We start from the raw sequence: 19,418 nt of genomic DNA, 5'->3' as shown, positions 1-19,418 counted from the left end.
AATGAGCAGGACCAGGAGATCATTAGATACTTCAACAATAATACTATATGATGATCAATTCTGATGGACCTGGCCATCTGCAGCAATGAGATGAACCAAATCAGTTCCAATAGAGCAGGAATGAACTGAACCAATACACCCAGTGAAAGAACTCTGGGAAATGACTAAGAACCATTACATTGAATTCCCAATCCCTATATTTTTGCCTGCCTGCATATTTTTTTTTAAATTTCCTTCACAGGCTAATTGTACCATATTTCAGAGTCCGATTCTTTTTGTACAGTAAAATAATGGTTTGGACATGTAAACTTATTTTGTATTTAATGTATACTTTAATATTTTTAACATATACTGGTCATCCTACCATCTAGGGGAGGGGTTGGGGGGAAAGAAAGGAAAAATTGGAACAAAAGGTTTGGCAATTGTCAATGCTGTAAAATTACCCATGCTTATAACTTGTAAATAAAAAAGCTATAATAATAATAAAAAAAAGAATTGCACATGTTTAACATATTGAAATAGTTGTCTATGGGAGGGGTTGGGAGGAGAAAGGGAGAAAAATTGAAGCACAAGATTTTCAAAGGTGAATGTTGAAAACTATCTTTGCATGTATTTGGTAAAATGAAAAGTGTTCAAAATTTAAAAAAAAAAAAAAAAAAAGAACTGAGGGGAAGCTAGGTGGTGTAGTGGATAGAGCACCAGCCCTGAAGTCAAGAGGACCTGAGTTCAAATTTGACCTCAGACACTTAACACTTACTATCTGTATGACCCTGGGCAAGTCACTTAACCCCAATTGACTCAGGAAAAAAAATAACTGAGATCAAATGTGGCTCTAGATCTAGTCAAATCATTTAACTGTTTGCCTCAGTTTCCTCATGTGTAAAACGTAGAAAGAAATAGCAAACTATTCTAATATCTTTACCAAGAAAACCCCAAATGGGGTCCACAAAAAGTCAGACACAACTGAAATGACTGAACAAGGAAGAAATGAAATAGATGTAGGTGAGGTTGCTGAGAGTGGTAAATGGGGAAAATACTTTTTATCTGGAGATCCTGCAGATTTTGAACCATGCTGATTAGGCAAGAAGGACAGCCTGTGGACTGTAGGACATTACATTTGACACCTTTGTCAGCACACAGTGGTTGCTCAGCTGTCAAGTCTATACCAAATCCCTCTTCCCAGGTATTGATTTTATTTTTATTTTATCTCCCTGGGAAGACCAGACCAAGATTCTGGTTCTGTCCTGAGCCTGGGTGGAGCCGGTGCTGTGAGATGAGAACAACAGGCTTATAGACAATGCTGACAGGGATCTTAAAGACCATCTAGTCCAAAACTCTCATTTTACAAAGTAGAAAATGGGGCTGGAAAGGTTGTTAAGTGATTTGCTAAAGCCTAATGTTATAGTCCTTGATAGAGAATTGAGGGAAGATTGATTTATTCCCTCCTCTTTTCTTATCCTTCACCTCTCACTGGCAGCTCGGTCCTAGGCCCTGAATTGTCTGTGACTTCTTTCCCAGATTTGATTTACTCTTCTATAAAATGAATGGATTAAACTGGGGTTTTTTAAATAATAATTTCATTTATACAGTGACTACAAAATGTATAAACACATTTTCTCACATGAACCTAGTAAATAAATAAAAGTAACATTATCTTCAGATGGAGAAACTGAGTCTTAGAATGTAATTTACCAGAGATCACTCCAAGTCCAGTGTTTTTTTGTTCTCCTATTAACTATAACAGTTAATAAAAGGAAGTTTATTTAGCAATAGCATGGAAAATATATTCAGCAAGAATACAGCATTGATTCATTTGGTCCAGTCTTCTTTAGCTCCACATTTGTTATGGTTGGTGCAGCTTTCAAATACCCATGTGAAGCCAGAGAGAGAAACCCAGCTTCTTCCTCTGCTGGTTTCTGTATTTAGGTGATCAGGAAGGATTCTCAAGGATTTTAGCCTTGAGCTCTTGACTAAGTGTTCTGGGAAGGAACCAAATGGTCCAATATGGTCACCCCAAACTAGCATTTAATATATTGTGATCTTTTTCTTCAGTCAAGATTCCTAAAAATGTTACCTGATATCTTCTTGGATAAAGTTGTTGTTTGTACTTTGTTCTCAAAGAATAACATCTCAAACATAACAACAGGGAGGTGATGCCATGACATACCAGTGAATTAGATTTGAATGAGGGAGGGCTAAAAGGGACACATCCAAAGACATGGAAGAGAACTATACCAATTTGGACACAGAATTTTAAAATTTTCTTTCTTAATTATCAGACATTTAATAAGCCCTAGCCTTCCTACCTTTCAAAATATGTTGTAGACAAAATATGAAATAAATATCTTATTATAAATTATTATTATATCTTATTATAAATAAATATCTTAAATATTTATACAAACCATAAAAATAGAACTTTCTCTGCAACTTAAAAACAGCTTGATATGGATTCAATTAAATTAAATCATAGTTAAAATAAAATTTAGATATTAACTTGCTGGGTGATCTCTGGTAAATCACATTCTGTCTTTAATACTTAGTTTCCCCATCTGAAGATAACAATACTTTTATTTACTTGCTAGAGTCATGTGAGAAGATGAGCTTATAAATTTTAAAAAGTCTGTTTCAGTTCCTTTAAAAGAATCATCGGCTTAACCTGTGAGGCAGATGCTTAAGCTGTATGAGGCATCCCACTGCAGGGATGAACAAAATTGAATTAAGAATAATGGTCCCACTGAAATTCAAACTTGAACTCGGATCCTTGGTTTCTTTGCTTTCTCTATTACCATTCCACTTTCCACTTCCCCTTTCTGAGTGTCAGTTTCCTGTAAAATGAGGAACATGAACTAGATGAGAGCTACTAGCATGGTCTAGTGGAAAGAATACTTGGCTTTGCAGTCATAAGGTCTATGCTTGAGTCTCAAGTGCAGTGCTTCCTGCCTATGAGGCCTGTGAGACACTTTGCCACTCAAGGCCTCAGTATCCTAATCTGTACAATTTGGGGCTTGGAACAGATGATCTCTTCTAAGTCTTCTGTTTCTAAGTCCTATCATTCATTCACTCATTCATGGAATTATCAGGCAATTGGAAATTAAAAAACAGCTAAGCTGTTTCAGCCATCACTGAATTTACAACTTAGTCAAAAAATGATAATTTATTAAATATTTTAAATTTTGGAAAGCACTTTGCTCACATCATTATCTCCTACAAACATTTCTGAGAGGTGAACACTATAATCCCTACATTACAGAGGAAGGAAAAGTCTCGGGGAGATTATAAAATGTCCCCAAATAACTATAAAACAAACTAGAAGATGAGACCTTTTTCATTTATCAAACATTCAAATACCTATGCTGTGCCAGGCACTGTAGTAAGCAGTAGGGATAGACAAATATTTAAGAAATTTAATTTAATTTAAATTTTAAAAAGATCTATTGCCCTCACTTGAAGGGGGATGGTATGAGGAGTGAGGGGAAGTTTAGATACCCTTGAACTGGGCCTTGAAAAAGAAAGAGAATGTGGCAAGCAAAGGATGGTATGAGCAAAGGTGTAAGGGAGAAGTAGAACGGGTAATAGTGTTCCAGTCTATCTGGAATGAAAAGTATGTAAAGGGGAGGATGTGAGATAAGGATGGAGAAATGGATTGGAGTCAAGTTGAGGAGGGCTTCAATGGCCTGAGTTGGAATTTATATTTTGATAGTGAATGGAGAGCCATGGAAATTTTGAGCAGAGCTAAGTGATGTGTCCAAGGTAGTGTGTTAGGAAAATTGCTTGGGCAACTGTAAAGAATGGATTAAAAGGGAAAAGACAAAAGCACAGAATTTTAGTTGGAAGGGAACTCAAAGTTCACTTAGTTCAAACAGTTCCTGTATAGGAAGCAATGGAAAGAGCACTGCTTCTGGACTCAGAGGATCTGGAATGGAATCCTACCTCCAAGACTTTAGGTAAGTCACTTAGATTCCCTGGGTCTCAGTTTCTTTATCTTTAAAATGAGGGAGAACTAAGTGGCCTCTGAGGTCATTTCTATTTGTGAATCCCCTCTACAACCTTTTTGACATATCACCATCCTACTTTTGCTGGAAGGTCTCTCATGATGGGAAACTTTCAACCTTTCAAGGCAATCTACCCTTCTTCTGAATAGCTCTAACTGTTCCTTCCATCAGACTGAAAATATTACTTCTCAATTTTTCTCTCTCATTTCTAGCCCTGTTTTCTAGGACAAAGCTGAACAAATCTAATCTCTCTTCTCTCTGATACTGTAGACATCTCCCTTACAGCAGATAGAGTGTGATACCAGAAATCAGGAAGACTGAGTTCAAATCTCACTTCAGACACCTATTAGCTATAAAACCCTGGTCAAATCATTTAATTTTTCTTAACCATAGTTTTCTAATCTGCAAAATGAGGATAAGAAAGCACTTATCAGTCAAGATTGCTGTGAGAATAACATAGATATTATATGCAAAGTATTTTATAAATGTAAAACAACATATAAATGTTACTGATAATAGTTATGATAATGATAATAATATAACCACATGTAAAGCAGCACTATGGATAGAGAACTGACTTCAGGTTGAGAAAGGCTTGGGTTTAAATTTCACTTCCAACACCCACTACCTCAGTGATTTGGGCAAATGTGTTTAATCTCTGAGATTACAAATTGCTGAGAAGGTGCTGATCTGAACTGGTGGAGGAGTTTTCCTCATCAGAGAGCACCCTATAACTGATGAAATCAAAGTCTATTAAATTTTTTTCTTTCCAACCACAGAGGAGTCTGCTGGAGGCAATCTGATACGGTGGAAAGAATTTAAGAATGGGACTCAAGAGACATAAATTCTTATCCCAGTTGTGATGAAAACTAGTTTTGTAACCCTGGGCAAAGCACTTAATTTTTCAGTCTTTTGGTTTCCTCATCTAGAAAACAGAAATAATAATTTCTATCTCCCGTGTCTCTGGGGATAGATGTGAAGAGCAAATGAGATCCTAAAGAGGAAAGTGAGTTGAGAAGTATAAAGCACCAGGATTTTATTATTCAATTGTCAGCACAAAACTTTGAGAAATTAAGAATCGGAAAGGCTCCCTGAGGAAGGAGATGAATGAAAGCTAAAGAGACATACATAAGCAGTATGGTAAAGGGACTGGGGGTGAGATTGCCAGAACAGGTTTAGGATCAAAGGGGTCATAGATTGAGAGTGAGAAGTGCCTTTCCTTGTTATCATTATACACATGAAGAAATTGATGGCAAAGTGATCTATTCAAGATCACACAGGTCATGAGTGGAAGAGGTGGCTTAGAGTAGTTTAGGGATTTTTTTTCGAAAAAATTATGACAAGGACAATGGGAACTAGATGTGGTTCTACACCTACAGAATATAAACTCCTTGAGAACAAGAAATATCTGATTTTCATCTTTGTATCTAATATGATGCCTGGCATATTGTAGCAATATATACTTATTGATTAATTAAAGAGCAAAGAAAATGAGAAAGAGGTTGAGAGAACAGATATTTAGAAGCAGTATAGAAGAGGAATAAGAGAGCTAGACTCAAGGACTCAAGAACTAAATTCTCTGCCTACCTTTTGGGGACCATCATCAAATTTTTTAATCCCTCAGAGTCTTGTTTCCTTCCTGCAAAATGAAAATAATATGACATATACAAGGTAGCTGAGAGGAAAGTGGCCTACAATTTCTGTTATTATGACTATTTGGTGCCTTTACATGCTTATGTAATGGTAATCTGGAACAAAATGCCACCACATTTATATATATAATTTATAGAGAGCTGTACCAGAAATCAGGAAGACTGAGTTCAAATCTCACTTCACACACCTATTAACTGTAAAATCCTGGCCAAATCCACTTCCTTAGCTGATGTAACCTTTCCACAAAGAGGATACCAGGGAGCTTACTTTTAGGAGAATCATGATGACACGTAAGGAAAAGGCCTTGGAGAGACTGTGGAGTATGTCGATAAACAGTATATAACTTACTCCTATTGGCTACTCACATAGTGGAGAGGACCTTTTGTCAATTGGCTGTGTAGTCAGAGCTGTTAGCATTTTCAAAAAGGCCTGAGTTAGCTTCAGAAGCATTTTAATTTCATTTGCATCTGCAATGCACCAGAGACTAGTGACTAAAATGCTCACAGAATTTGGGAAGAGCATATGGAATAAAAGTTTTAGGACCTTCTTTACCTCTGAGTTCATTTGGTCCTCAAGAAACAGGCTTCAATTCTTTTCCATTCTATGTGATAATAGTATAGTTTCTGACTTTGGTTGGAAGAGCTAGACATAAATAAGAATATGGTTTCTGGAATATAGACCAGGTTTTCAGCCAGTGTATTATTGATACCCCAAAGACTAAGGAGAGATTGTTAGGAATGACTTCTGGGACCCCATACCAGAAAAAGGACTAAGTTGATAATCCTTAACTTAATGTGATCAGTATTATATCACTTTTTTTTTTTTTTTTTTTTTTTTTGGTTAGGAACTGAGCAAAGTTTTAAGTTTAGTCCCCAGAGACCAAGGTAGGATAGGGGAGAGTATGCTGGGTAATATTAGGGGAAAATTTAAAAGATTTATTCTTGCTATATCTCTGAATAATTATTGCTTTGCAAAAACTACTTGATGTTAAGTGGTTAAGTGAAAGTGGGATGCTAGTTACTGCCTTCCTAACAATGGCAAGAAAATAGCCAATGGGGGTTCAAGCTAATGACAATAGAGAAAACATGCCCAAACGCCCTAGGGTAACTTGAATTATTAAACACATTGTGGATTGTTTCTCTAGTGCAATAAAGTTTGTTCTCTTTCTTGTGCAGTTACACATCAAGCTCTGTGTCCATCGGAAATATCTTTTCTAGACATATGTAATGATAGCCTAACTCAAGGGAACTGCCCATCCAACTTCATGCAAAGTCTAGACCAGTGGTTTTCAAAGTATGGTCTAGAGAATCCTGGGGATCTCTGAAACTTTTTAGAAGGTCTACAAATTCAAAAATGGTTTTAATTTCCAATATGGTAAATGTCTATAAATATAATCCAGATAAACAAAAACGCTTTGGAGAGATCCTCGATAATTTTTAATAGGATAAAGATACTGAAAACAGAAGTTTGAGAACCACTGGTCTAGACAATAGATAGTCTGCATCCACTTGATTTTTCCTATGTAAATTGTTAGGCTTATCTCTTTCTGGTAATTGTGGATTTCATTAAGAAGGCTCATTGGGACTTAATTCAATAAACACAATGCCACTGGCAAATGGAAACATTTGGAGAACCTCATGATTTATAGGGAATCTTGTTTCATTTGGACTCTGCAAGGCATCCTCTATAAAATGGCGAACATCCTTAATTTCCTGCTTAACACAGATACTCAGAAGATCAATGAGTGAACAAAATTATTTCTGTAGCTGTAGTTGTCATTTAATCTTGTATAGTCTTAAAAATATATCCATATGAATATATTAATTTAGATGTGTTGTACATCATGTATGTTAGTTGCTATAAATACATCCATATACACATATATATACTATATATATTAACATATATTCATATATACTATATATTCATATCCATACATATACATTTAGATACATAAACTGCACTAACACTTTTTGGACATCCTGTATACAATAACTTCTTATTATAGAAATTGGTGCCTAGTGATCAGAAAACAAAGTTAACATATCTTCTATAGATCCTGATTGTGGTATGTATATGTGTGTACGTGTGTGTATATGTGTGCAAAAAGAGATCTTTTTTTAACTTCTTCAATTTTGTGTTGGGTGGAAAAGAACATGGGATTTGAAGTCATAAAAACTGGCTTCATATTCTGCCTTTTCTACTCTCTAGATATTGGGCGAATCGCTTAACTTCTCTGGGCTTCAATTTTCTAGTATCACTGTTCTCATAAGATGAGGGAGTTGAGCTAAATGATTTCTGAGATTCTCTCTGGTTCCAGAGCTATGGTATTGTGACCATAAGCAAGGGGCATGAGGAAGCCTTCCTGGAGAAAGGCATTTCAGTTTGACTTTAAAGAATAGAATTCAATTACTGTTCTGTAAGAAATGACCAGCAGGATGATTTCAGAAAGGCCTGGAGAGATTTACATAAGCTGATGTTGAATGAATTGATGATCAGGATCAGGAGATCATTATATACTTCAACAACAAGACTATATGATGATCCATTCTGATGGACGGGGCCATCTTCAACAATGAGATCAAACAAATCAGCTCCAATAGAGCAGTAATGAATTGAACCAGCTACACCCAGTGAAAGAACTCAGGGAAATGAGTGTGAACCACTACATAGGATTCCCAATCCCTCTATTTTTGTCCACCTGCATTTTTGATTTCCTTCACAGGTTAATTGTACTCTATTTCAAAGTCCCATTCTTTTTGTGCAGCAAAATAACTGTATGGACATGTATACATATATTGTATTTAACTTATACTTCAACATATTTAACATGTATTGATCAACCTGCCATCCGGGGGAGGGGATGGGGGGAAGGAGGGGAAAAATTGGAACAAAACGTTTTGCAACTGTCAGTGTTGAAAAATTACCTATGCATATATCTTGTAAATAAAAAGCTATAATAATAATAAAAAAAGAATAGAATTCAACAAATGTGGAGGTAGATGTGGACATTCCAGGCAAAAGAACAGATTAAGGAAAGGTATGGAGGAGTGAGAACACAATATGTATTTGGCTACAGGAAGGGGAGAGGGAAGATTTGGCTAGATAACAGGGTACATGAAGGAGCATAAAAAGAAAAGGAACTGGAAAGGAAAGAAGTAGGGAAGTAGAGAAGAAAGAAGGAAGGTGCCAGATGGTAGAGAGCTTTGAATGTTAGGCTAGGTGGCTTAAACTTGGCTCCCTAAAGGGGAGTACTAAAGATGTTTGAGCTGAGAAGAGGCTGTGATTTTATTTAGGAATATGAAAGATTATTGTGGCAATAATAAGCAGGATAGATTGGATTAGGAAAAGAATAACCAAAGAGACAGGAAGCTGATGAAATAATCCTGAGGGATGGTAATGAAGGCTTGTAAAGGGGATTAGAAGTAAGTATAAAGGAGTTGGGTAGATCTGAGAGATATTTTCGAAGTATAATAAACAGGATCTGATCAACAATTTAGAAGTAAAAAGTAAGCAAGAAGGAAGAGTAAAAAAATGCAAATATAGGAGTGGTGACATAGAAGAAATAGGGAAATTGTAAGGGGAAGGAAATTTATGGTGAAGATAATGAGTTTGGTCTGGGATTTGTTAAATTGGAGGTCAGGGGGATCTCCAAGTAGAATCTTATAGAATTGGTAGGAATTTCCTATAAGCATTTTATATGGTAAGTATTTCTTTTGTGATATGGGTGTGGATCTCAGAAGAGAGCATCATGCAACAGGAAGAATCCAGGCTATAGACACAAGGGACATAGGTTTAAGCCCTGACTCTATCTATGTGAGTGTAGACAAGTCATGTAATCTCTCTGAGCCTTAGTTTCATTATCTGCAAAATAGGCTCTATATTTAATGATTGAGCATCATGAGAGAATGTAGAGTTCCACATAAGAGCATTTCCCTGGACATATGAAATTTATCCTCCTTTTAAGCACTAGTACTTTATTTTAGACTGTTGATAAAAACTTTATAAAATGTATCACAGACTTCTTTACTGTCCCATTTAACATATAACATGATTTTTTTCCCTCAATGATTGGGTCATTTTATGTTAGAGTAAACTATTTACCCTTATATGAAACAATCCTATACTAGTATTGGAGATTGTGTTTCTCCTCTTTCTTATTATAATGGGTCACTTCCCAATAAGTTACCTTCAAGTAGCATCTACTACTATCACCAACACGTCATTTTTTATCTGATGTAAATTCCAATCTTTAAAGAGCAGAAAGAGAAAAGCTACAATCAAACATGCTTGATTGCCTGAGTTTATATAGAGTTCTGAAATAATAAATAGGTCATTGTCTAAATGGAACACTGGGTAAATCTTTTCTCTGAGTCTGTTTCTTCATCTGGAAAATGAGAGGAATGAAGGAGATTATCTCTTAGAAGATTATCTTTCATTCAGTGAGTCTATGATTTCAAGAGAGCAACACTGTCTGCCTTGGTACAACCATCTCTCCTTCTGGGCATAGCTGCAGAAAATGGGAGCTGTCCAAAGTGTTAATGCATCTGAAAAAACAAGGTCTGGAGTCCAAAATACCTTGGTTTAAGAGTTTGTAAATACACTTAGCATATGGTATGCAACAAATGGTAAACTCTTTTTATTCCACTCAAAGCTTGTATCCTTTTGATTTGTCTTATAGTTATTCTATGAGACAATTGACCTTGGACTCAACTCTGACTATTTTTTTGGATATTGCTTATTCCCTGTTTAAATTTTGCTTCTTGCTCTCGGCACAGTATTTGCTCACTTGAAAACCAATTTCCTTCATAATTGTATGGTCTATTACTTTCCTTTGATACTTTATGATCAGAACACATAGCAACAACTCTTTGAATCCCATTTGGTATAGGTCACAAAGTTTCAGTGTGTAGCATGAAAGACTCCCAACTTCATGACTGATTGATTGGTTGTTGTTCCTGATTCTTGAAGAAGACCAAAATGACAACACCATATTAGATTTGAGTTACAGTTTGTCCAACTGTGGCTGGTCAGACAGGTTGGACAGAAATGGTCCCTATGAATATTTGGGGTGGACTCTAATCTTGCACATCTCATGTTTCTTTTGAGTTAATTCAATTCTATTTTGCTCATAGAGCACAACACCTTCTCTGATGAGGCCACCCCGTGATGGGTGGTCCTGTGCCAGTGTGTCCCATGTCATACAATCAGTTATAAAGTTCTTAAGAGTAACCTTGAGAATGCCCTTGGTTCATTCCCAGTAAGTTTATGATTAATATTCACTACTACACTGGGTCTGTCCCTCTTCCTTTCCAGTCAGGAGTTGTGTTGGAGTACATGAGTTTTTTAACAGCTATTTTTAAGATTAAAAAATTTACAACTAGTTTTGCAGGTTGTTCTGCATGGTTGAAGTTTCAGGAAAATTCATAGTTGAATAATTAGTAGTGTTACTGTATTTACTTTAATCAGGAAAGAGTAAGAAGTCTGCATAGTTGCAAAATACTAAGTAGGAGGACAAAAATAGAGGCTGAGTATCTGCCGGGTTATCATTCTGCTACCTTTCACAAATAATAAAATTAACTTTCAAAAAAAGCAACAGCTCAGCAGGGAAAAACATTCTGTCTAAGGGTTTTTGCATATGTGTTGAAAAGAGCTAGTTTTGCTTATAAAGTATCTATACTATGCAGATGGGACTAAAATGTTAACAATTTCTTGCCATTAACAGGTTTAGATCTGTAGTGAATCACAATTATCTCATTGGTGTCTATCCAAGGTAATAGAAGACTTGATCATCACCAGATTTCTACTCATTAGGATTAAAATAACTGCTCTAGAAACTCACCTGAATAAACCAAAATAGACCAACTAATTTTTTTTAACATCTACTCATTTCTAGTAAAGGATTTTCTCCTTTGATTCATAAAAAACTTGAGCTGGAATCACAACCTTAGATGTCTTTAAAAGAAGCACATCACAGGCTCATCATTCATTCAGCAAATATAGAGGAAGAATCCATTATGTACACTATATTGTGCTTTGTTGTTTGTTTCCAAGTCTTCATGAGACCATTTGGGATTTTCTTGGCAAAGATACTGGCATGGTTTGCCATTTCCATCTCTAATTCATTTAACAGATGAAGAATTTAGGCAAACAGGATTAAATGATTTGCCTGGGATCACACACTTAGCAAGGGTCTGAGACTGGATTTGAACTCATGAAGATGAGATTCTGATTGTGCTAGATAATAAAAAGATATTTAAGACGTGTTTTTTCTTCAAGAAAATTACAATCTAATTGGAGTTTTAAGATGTACATCAAGATAAACATAATAAAATAAAAAGAAAATAATGGCTCAATCAACAAGCATTTATTAAGCTTTGCCTCAATCAAAGAATAAGCCTCACACTAAGTGCTAAAAAGCTTTTGAACTTGAATAACCTTGTACAAGAATTTTATTCAGATAAGCAAGGGAAACTTGATCATAACCAAGAGATTGTCTATAAATTATCAAAATAGTTGAGAAGGGTGTGATTTCCAGAAAACGGAATAAAAAGCTTTCTACTCTTGGATTTGATAATATATACTTGATGTTGGGAAAGATGGAAGGCAAAAGCAGAAGGGGACAAACAGGCTTTGGGAGATAGAAGAGCTATGATTCCATGTTTTGGGCATTGGGTATGCTATGATCTGTGGTGTCACTAAGAGTCTTCTCAGACTGAACAACTCAACAACAACATGTATTCATTGAGTGACTCTCCTAAATTTCCTTCTCTGTAAAAAAAAAAAAAAAATGTCCAGTGGCTGGAAAAGAAGATGATCCTAAAGTCCCTTTCACCTTTAATATTTTATAAGTTTTCACAGATTGATAAAAAAAAAAAAACCATCCCTTATATTTGTACGGTATAAAATCCCTTTCATCATCTTTTCATTAATGCAATTATCATGTGAGATGAGCAAGGCACTATCATTTGACAAATGAGCTGGGGACAGTTAACTGACTTATCTAAAGTAGATTTTTACACACAGTAGCATTTACTCTGCCAATAAATCGCAGAGACCGAATTCAAATTCAGATCTCCTGACTACTTGTCTATGGCTCATTACTTATTAAACATGACATTCAATTTAACACTTATTATAAAGAGCCGTTCCTTTAGTCTTGGTAATGGGAATGAAAATATAAAACAAGATCCTGGAGCTGCCCTCTAATTCTTTATAGTCTAGAATAGAGATCTCTCCCCAAATATCTCCTTTTAAGCTGCAGACCTATCCTTTTCGGTCTTTTTTCCCTTCCCTTATTTCTGAATGGGAGGAACAGGGATTCTGTATAGCCACCCTGCCATACTCCGAAGCTCCCAGCAAGGCAGAAGGGAACCGGGCGAGGGGGAGGCGCTTGTAGCTTCTTCCTTTTGTGAAAGAGCTGGCGGTTCAGTTTTTTTTTTTCAAAGGTAAACAGTGTTTCCTCTTCCTCCCTCGATGTGTCTCTTCCTTTTATAGTTATTTCTCGCCACGGAGCTGCTGGCAGACGCCCCGGGCCCGCAGCTCTTGCTGCTGCTTTGCAAACCTGTGGCAAAGTGACGTGAAATTGACCAACCCGGAAGCAGCAGCAGCTGCAGCAGCAGCAGCAGCAGCAGCAGCAGCAGCAGCAGCAAGCGGCAAGCAGCATTGGCCGAGGCTGCAGGAGACACCCGGAGGTGCCTGCTTCGCTTCGGTGCTGGGCTATTGCTTCACCACCCCTTCGGGCAGCAGCAGCAGCAGCAGCAGCAGCAGCAGCAGCAGCAGCAGCAGCAGCAGCAGCAGCAGCAGCAGCAGCAGCAGCAGCAGCAGCAGCAGCAGCAGCAGCAGCAGCAGCTTTCCTCCCTCCTCTCTTCTGGAGAGCAAGGTAGGGCGAGTGACCTTTCAGCTCAATGCCTCCCTCTGGTCCACTTAGCCGAATCAATGGGAAGGTGGGAAGGCTGCTAAAACTAAGGGAGGGAGATCTCTGAGGGATGCGGGGAGGAGGAAGGCAGAGGAGGAGGGGTCAGACAAGAGATATTTTCAGGAGAGGTTTGGACACGCAAACGCGCGCGCACATGCACATGCACACGCACACACATGCACAAACAGATACATACACACTCCACACGTCTGCGTCAGGCATGCCCCTCCGCCGGGTGGGAGCAGAAAGCCGAGCTGCCTCGCGTCGCCTCACCTCGCTTTGCCTTGCCTGAGAGTTCTTCCCTTCCGCCCTTCCCAACTCAGTTCTCCTGTACCTCCTGCCCTCTCGGGGGTCCTGGGTTGTAGACTCGGGGCACGTTCTAAAGGAGCTGCGCACGCCCAGGGCGAGAAGGGGGCTCCGGAAAAGAGAGGGAGGGCTCCTGGGCCGGGGCAGGAGGGGGTAGGGGAACGCAGAATTTCTCGGTCGGCTAATACCTGGGGGATGCCACTAGAGCTGCGATCACCAGCAGGGCTCAGGGGAAGTCCGGGAGTCGCTGTGTATCTCAGCCTCTGGCTGGTAGGTCCCGATCCGTCTATAAAGATCTCGAAAGAGGACCCTAGAGCCATAGTTAGTGTCAGGTGGGGGTGATGGGGTTAGTTTTTTAGAAGTTGCTTTAGATGATAGGGGAGTCCTTTGGAAAGATTGCTTTCAGCGAGTGATGCATACAGTCATAGAATTTTTAAAGCTTGAAGGGACCTTGGAAATCTTAGAGGTCAAGCCTTTCACAGAGAAGGAAACTGTGGTCCCATAAGCATCTATAAAATTATGATGTTGGGCAGCTTTTTCCAACCTTAATCCAAAGAGTTTATAGTCAAGTGTCCAAGGTTATAAAACTAACCCAGAGCAGAATATGGGGACTTGGGGCAGAGATTTTGAGGCCTCTCGAGCTTTCCTTTTTTCTTTTTCATAATCTACCCACCAGATAGAATTTCCATTTGGGGTTGAAAGGCCAGACAGAATTAAGGAAGTACAGAAAAAAAAAATCTTCCTGGGGCTAAATACTTCCTCATAGTAAAACATATATCCTTCCTTACTTTTTACGTCTTTCTTTCTTTTTCTTTCTTTCTTTCTTTCTTTCTTTCTTTCTTTCTTTCTTTCTTTCTTTCTTTCTTTCTTTCTTTCTTTCTTTCTTTCCTTCCTTCCTTCCTTCCCTCCTCCCTCACTTTCTTTCTTTCTTTCTTTCTTCCTTCCTTTCTTCCTTCCTTCCTTCCTTTCTTCCTTCTTTTTTTTCTCCCTTTTCCTTTCCCCTCCGGGCTCTCCCTCTTCCCTTCCTTTTCTTCCTTTTCCTCCTCCTTTTTCCTTTCCCTTTCCTCCCTTCTTCTTTTTTTTTTTGCCCCTCCCTTCTCCCTTTCTTCCTTCCTCCCTCCTCCCTTCCCTCCTCCCTCCTTCTCTCCTTCCTTCTTCCCTCCTTTCCTCTCCCTCCCTCTTTCCTTCCTTCCCTTCCTCCCTCTTTCCTCTCTTCCTTCCTCCCTCCCCTTCTGCTTCCTCTCTCTTCCTTCCTTCCTTCCTTCCCTTCCTTCCTTCCTTCCTTCCTTCCTTCCTTCCTTCCTCCCTTCCGTCTCTGTCTCTCTGTATCTCTCTTTGTGTTTCTATCTCTGTTTCTTCTCTCTATCTCTCCTTTAATGTGAAATGTATACATCATTTTCCCCTTTTTCCTCTTAGGGTTTTCTTGTGAAACCTCAGTGGGTTTCTGTGCATGGGTGTTTTTTAAAAAGTATGACTGGAAGGGGGTGGGGGTGGGGTGGGAAGGGAAAATTGCTTACCCATATCCGCTTTGGCTCTTCTCAGGGGCAAAGCAGAGTTTGATGCAAATAAAGAAGAGGGAAGCAAGCATGCAATTCTGCATTTTTGCTTCTTTGCTACATAATTACCAGTCCCTAATCTCCTTCTAGTCCTCTTTCATATATAGTAAACGAACCCCTCCCTAATGAGAATTACCTTGCAAAAATATTGGTTCTGTGAAAAAAGGCTTAGCTTCCAATCGTAAGGCTTCTGTTCCTAGAAGATTGCCTTGGGTGTGGAAAGAAAGGGAAATGTCACTTTGATGGCTGCCTGGGGCCTTCCTAAACCAAGCTCTTCAGGCTGCCCATCAGAAGTAATTTCCCTCTAGGGGAGAGGGTGTTACTGGAAATACTGAGGAAACTAAGAAGTGATGGGTGAGTTTTCCTTTATTTGGGCAGATAGAAGTGATGAACATGTCTAGGTTTCTTTTTCAGTAATACATATTTCATGTAATTTGCATTCTGCAGGTCCTTTTAAAAAGTGTTGGCATAAGTGGGGAAGGGAAAGGCAGGATGGTTTAATGGTGTTTTAGAAAAAGCATTAGACTAGGAATCGGGAGATTCAGGTCACAATTGTGTTACTGTGTGATCTTGGACAAGTCACTTCCGACCCTCTAAATCTCAATAGTGTCATCTGTAAGAAAGGGGGTTTGAATAGATGCTCTTTAAAACTCTTTCCAGGGCTAATAGCCTATATTCTAATGTCTCTTCCAATTCTGACATTTTTATGGTTTTATGAATGCCTAAGGTAAACTAAGGCTCTTTGAGGAACTTCCCCCTTTATTTCTCTTATACCTTCCTAATACTAATATATTACTGTGCATACTATAGATGCTTAATAAAATCTGTTGAATTAATTGACTTATTAGCAAATTTTGGGTCTCAAGTTCAAGAGGACTAAAAAAATACATATGGATGGGAAGAGTTAAAAAATGCCTTTAAAACAAATTTTCATTTATCCTTGAGATCTGAATATTTACATTCTTGGATTTGTCATCAGGGTGTCAATTTCCTAATATACAAAAGCTAAATATGTTTTTTCTAGATTAAAATCCCATGATTTCATGACTGAATGAATTTCTGAGTTCCCTCCCAGCTCCAGTGATCTATGATTTCATGATTCAGCCTTCTTCCCTTTAGTTACTTTAACCCTCTTTCTCACTCCCAACTCAACTGAGTAAAGTTCCTCAGTGAGACAGCATGTTCCCATTCTTCCTGAAGACGATTTTTCTGTATAACCATCAGAATTTTCGAAATGTGATGTGGGTTTTTTCCGACTAATTATTGACTGACTGTTGTATGAAGCATCTACAAAATGGAAAGATAATTGCACTAGAACATTTCAAGAGGAATAAATTGGGGAGTCATTGAGTTTACATTTAGTCCCATTGATTCTTTTTCTCCCTTTCCAAATACTGATGGGCTGCCATCTGCTCCAAAAACAGAAGGCACAAAGTTCAGAAATACACAGATAATTAAACAAGCATGGGGAAGGTATCTTTAAAAGGGAATTTCTAAAAGATAAGATAATAAACAAATCAATTGTGACTGTTTTGTTTGTTTGCATACTTTTTTTTTCAATAATGAGGTTGAAAGATTTCATTCCTCATTTTTTTTAATTTGCCTTTTAAATTGTTGAATTTGTTAGACTATATAATATAAGCTCATTTTAAAATATAAAGGTTTTTCTAGAGGTAGGATTTGTAAATATTGAAGATGGTCTGAATCCATTGGAGGAATTAAATTATCAATGAAAACCCTACATTAAAAAGTAGTCCCTCTCCTACTTTATTTGCCTTCTGTCAGAAGCTGAACACAAATGAAAGATTTTAGAGAGAAAATGGTGGACTTTGGGAAATAGTCTGGGCTTTTTTTAATATGACCTCGAGAAGGGTTAGCCTTTGGTCAGCCCTTTAGTTCATCATGACAGCTGCTTGAAATAAAAGTGGGTGGTGGTAAGGGAAAAAAAAATTAATCAGTCGAGTTAATGATTATGTAAGATTCTTGAGGGTAGGTACCACACTTTGTATTTCTTTGTATACTTCCATTGTTCTTGCTTTATACAGACTTTGTCTTTACTGAAATGTTTGTTGATTCTTTTTTTTTTTCTTTTTTAATGGAAGTGGAGCCTCGATTCTGAAATCCCCTAGTTTTAGTTTGTGCATAGGACCATACTTTCTTTTATGTGTAGTTACACATAAATGTGAATGTATAGCAGTGATAGCATTGGCCAAAATCATTTAGCTTTTAAAGTCATATGACTTAGCTGATAAAATAGAATGTTAAAAATTGAAAATGATAATAAACCATAGAATATTACAACTTGAAAGGCCCAGAAAATATCAATGTTCAATTGATTTCAGAAATAGAATGTTAGAACTGGCTTTCATGCCATTCTCTCTCCTGAATACATGACTATTGAATGAATAAATTGACTTATTGGTAAATTATAAGCCTCAAAGTAAAGGGACTAAAAAACAAGGGTGGGGAGAGTTAAGCAACCTTAGAATTAGAATGTTAGACTGGCTTTCATGACATTATTCTCTCCTAACTCACATAATTATCCTTAGTCTCTTTTGGTGGAAATCATCATTTGTCTTTTACCCCAGCCATGGGTCTATCCCCCAAGATTTTGAACAATGTATCACTGACATTACAAATTTAACATGTCCAAAACTCATTATATTTTCCCCTAAATTTTCCCCAGACTTTCCTATTTCTGTTCAAGATACCACCGTTCTTCTAGTCACCTATATGCACAATTTCAGGATTATCCTAGGCTCTTACCATTTCCTCATCTTTTAAAATCAGTCAGTTGCCAAATTTCATTAGTTCTTCTTGTACAACATCTCTCTTATTTGTTCACTATCTCTCCACTCACACTGTCTTATTTCAGGCCTTTACACCTGTCATGTGTACTGTTGATGAATGAATGGATAGATGGATGAATGAATGAGTAAATATAGGAAGGGGCCTTAATCATCTACTTCAATCCCATGCTTTTACAGACAGGACTAGAGAGGTCAAATGAATTTTCTAGTGAGAGCTTGATGTTTCAGTTGACTCTGTTTTAGCCTCATAGGCACTATGTGATTGGGGCTAGAGGTCTCATTTATTTTCTTCCCTCATTTTGGTGATGAGGAGATTGAAGCATTGAGACATTAAGTGTACACAGTACAAAGTGACAGAGTAAGAATTTGAATTCACATCCTTTATCTCCAAATCTAATCCCCTTTCTTACCTAAAACAGACACAATCTCTACCACATGAAATTCCTTTGAGAGAAAAAAGTCTTTCACTTAAAAATATTTAAAATTCAAGTATGCTTGGTCCAAGGAAGTCTAACCTGTTAAAGTCAAAATGACTAAGACTTCTCCTGGGAACAGTGAGTGGGGTGGAGTTAGCACTGGGTCTCTTGAGAGAGTAAAGAAAACATTGAAGGGGGCTTCTTGAAGGGAAAGGGAATGACATCAAAATGTCTTCATCTGCCATTAACATGCTCTGTTATTCTGTGCAAACCACTTCCTTCTTTCTGGGCCTCAGTTTCTTCCTATATAAAATGGACTAGATTCTGAGATCCCTTTCCTTCCCTGACATTTTATGATTCACAAGTTTGCCTATGACTTTTCTGGTCCTGCAGTTCCAGAATCCCTTAGTTCCCAAGTGCCCAGCAGGTAACATTATCCCTAGATGTCCAGGACAATTTGGCAAGCTGATGGTTATGAGATTTCCTGCCCTCTAGGAATTTTATTGAGTGGCTTCATGACTTAGTGCCTGGTCTTCCCACAAATCTATCTCTCTGGTCAAGGTGGATCTTAGGATTTAAAATTGGAAGGACCTTTGGAGATTCTCTATTCCTTTTACAAAGGAAGAAAACTATCAAGTGAAATTTAAATGCAGATCTTCTTGATTTCAAATCTTGCTCTTTTCCTTAGGCCACACTGCTTTCTCTGACTATAATTTGCTGAGGAGGCTGTTGCACAATTGCTGTGTTATGTCCCAGAACCCAAT

The sequence above is a fragment of the Sarcophilus harrisii genome, chromosome 1 (assembly GCF_902635505.1).
Source record: "Sarcophilus harrisii chromosome 1, mSarHar1.11, whole genome shotgun sequence".
NCBI lineage: Eukaryota > Metazoa > Chordata > Mammalia > Dasyuromorphia > Dasyuridae > Sarcophilus > Sarcophilus harrisii.
Note: the sequence above shows the minus strand (reverse complement) of the source record.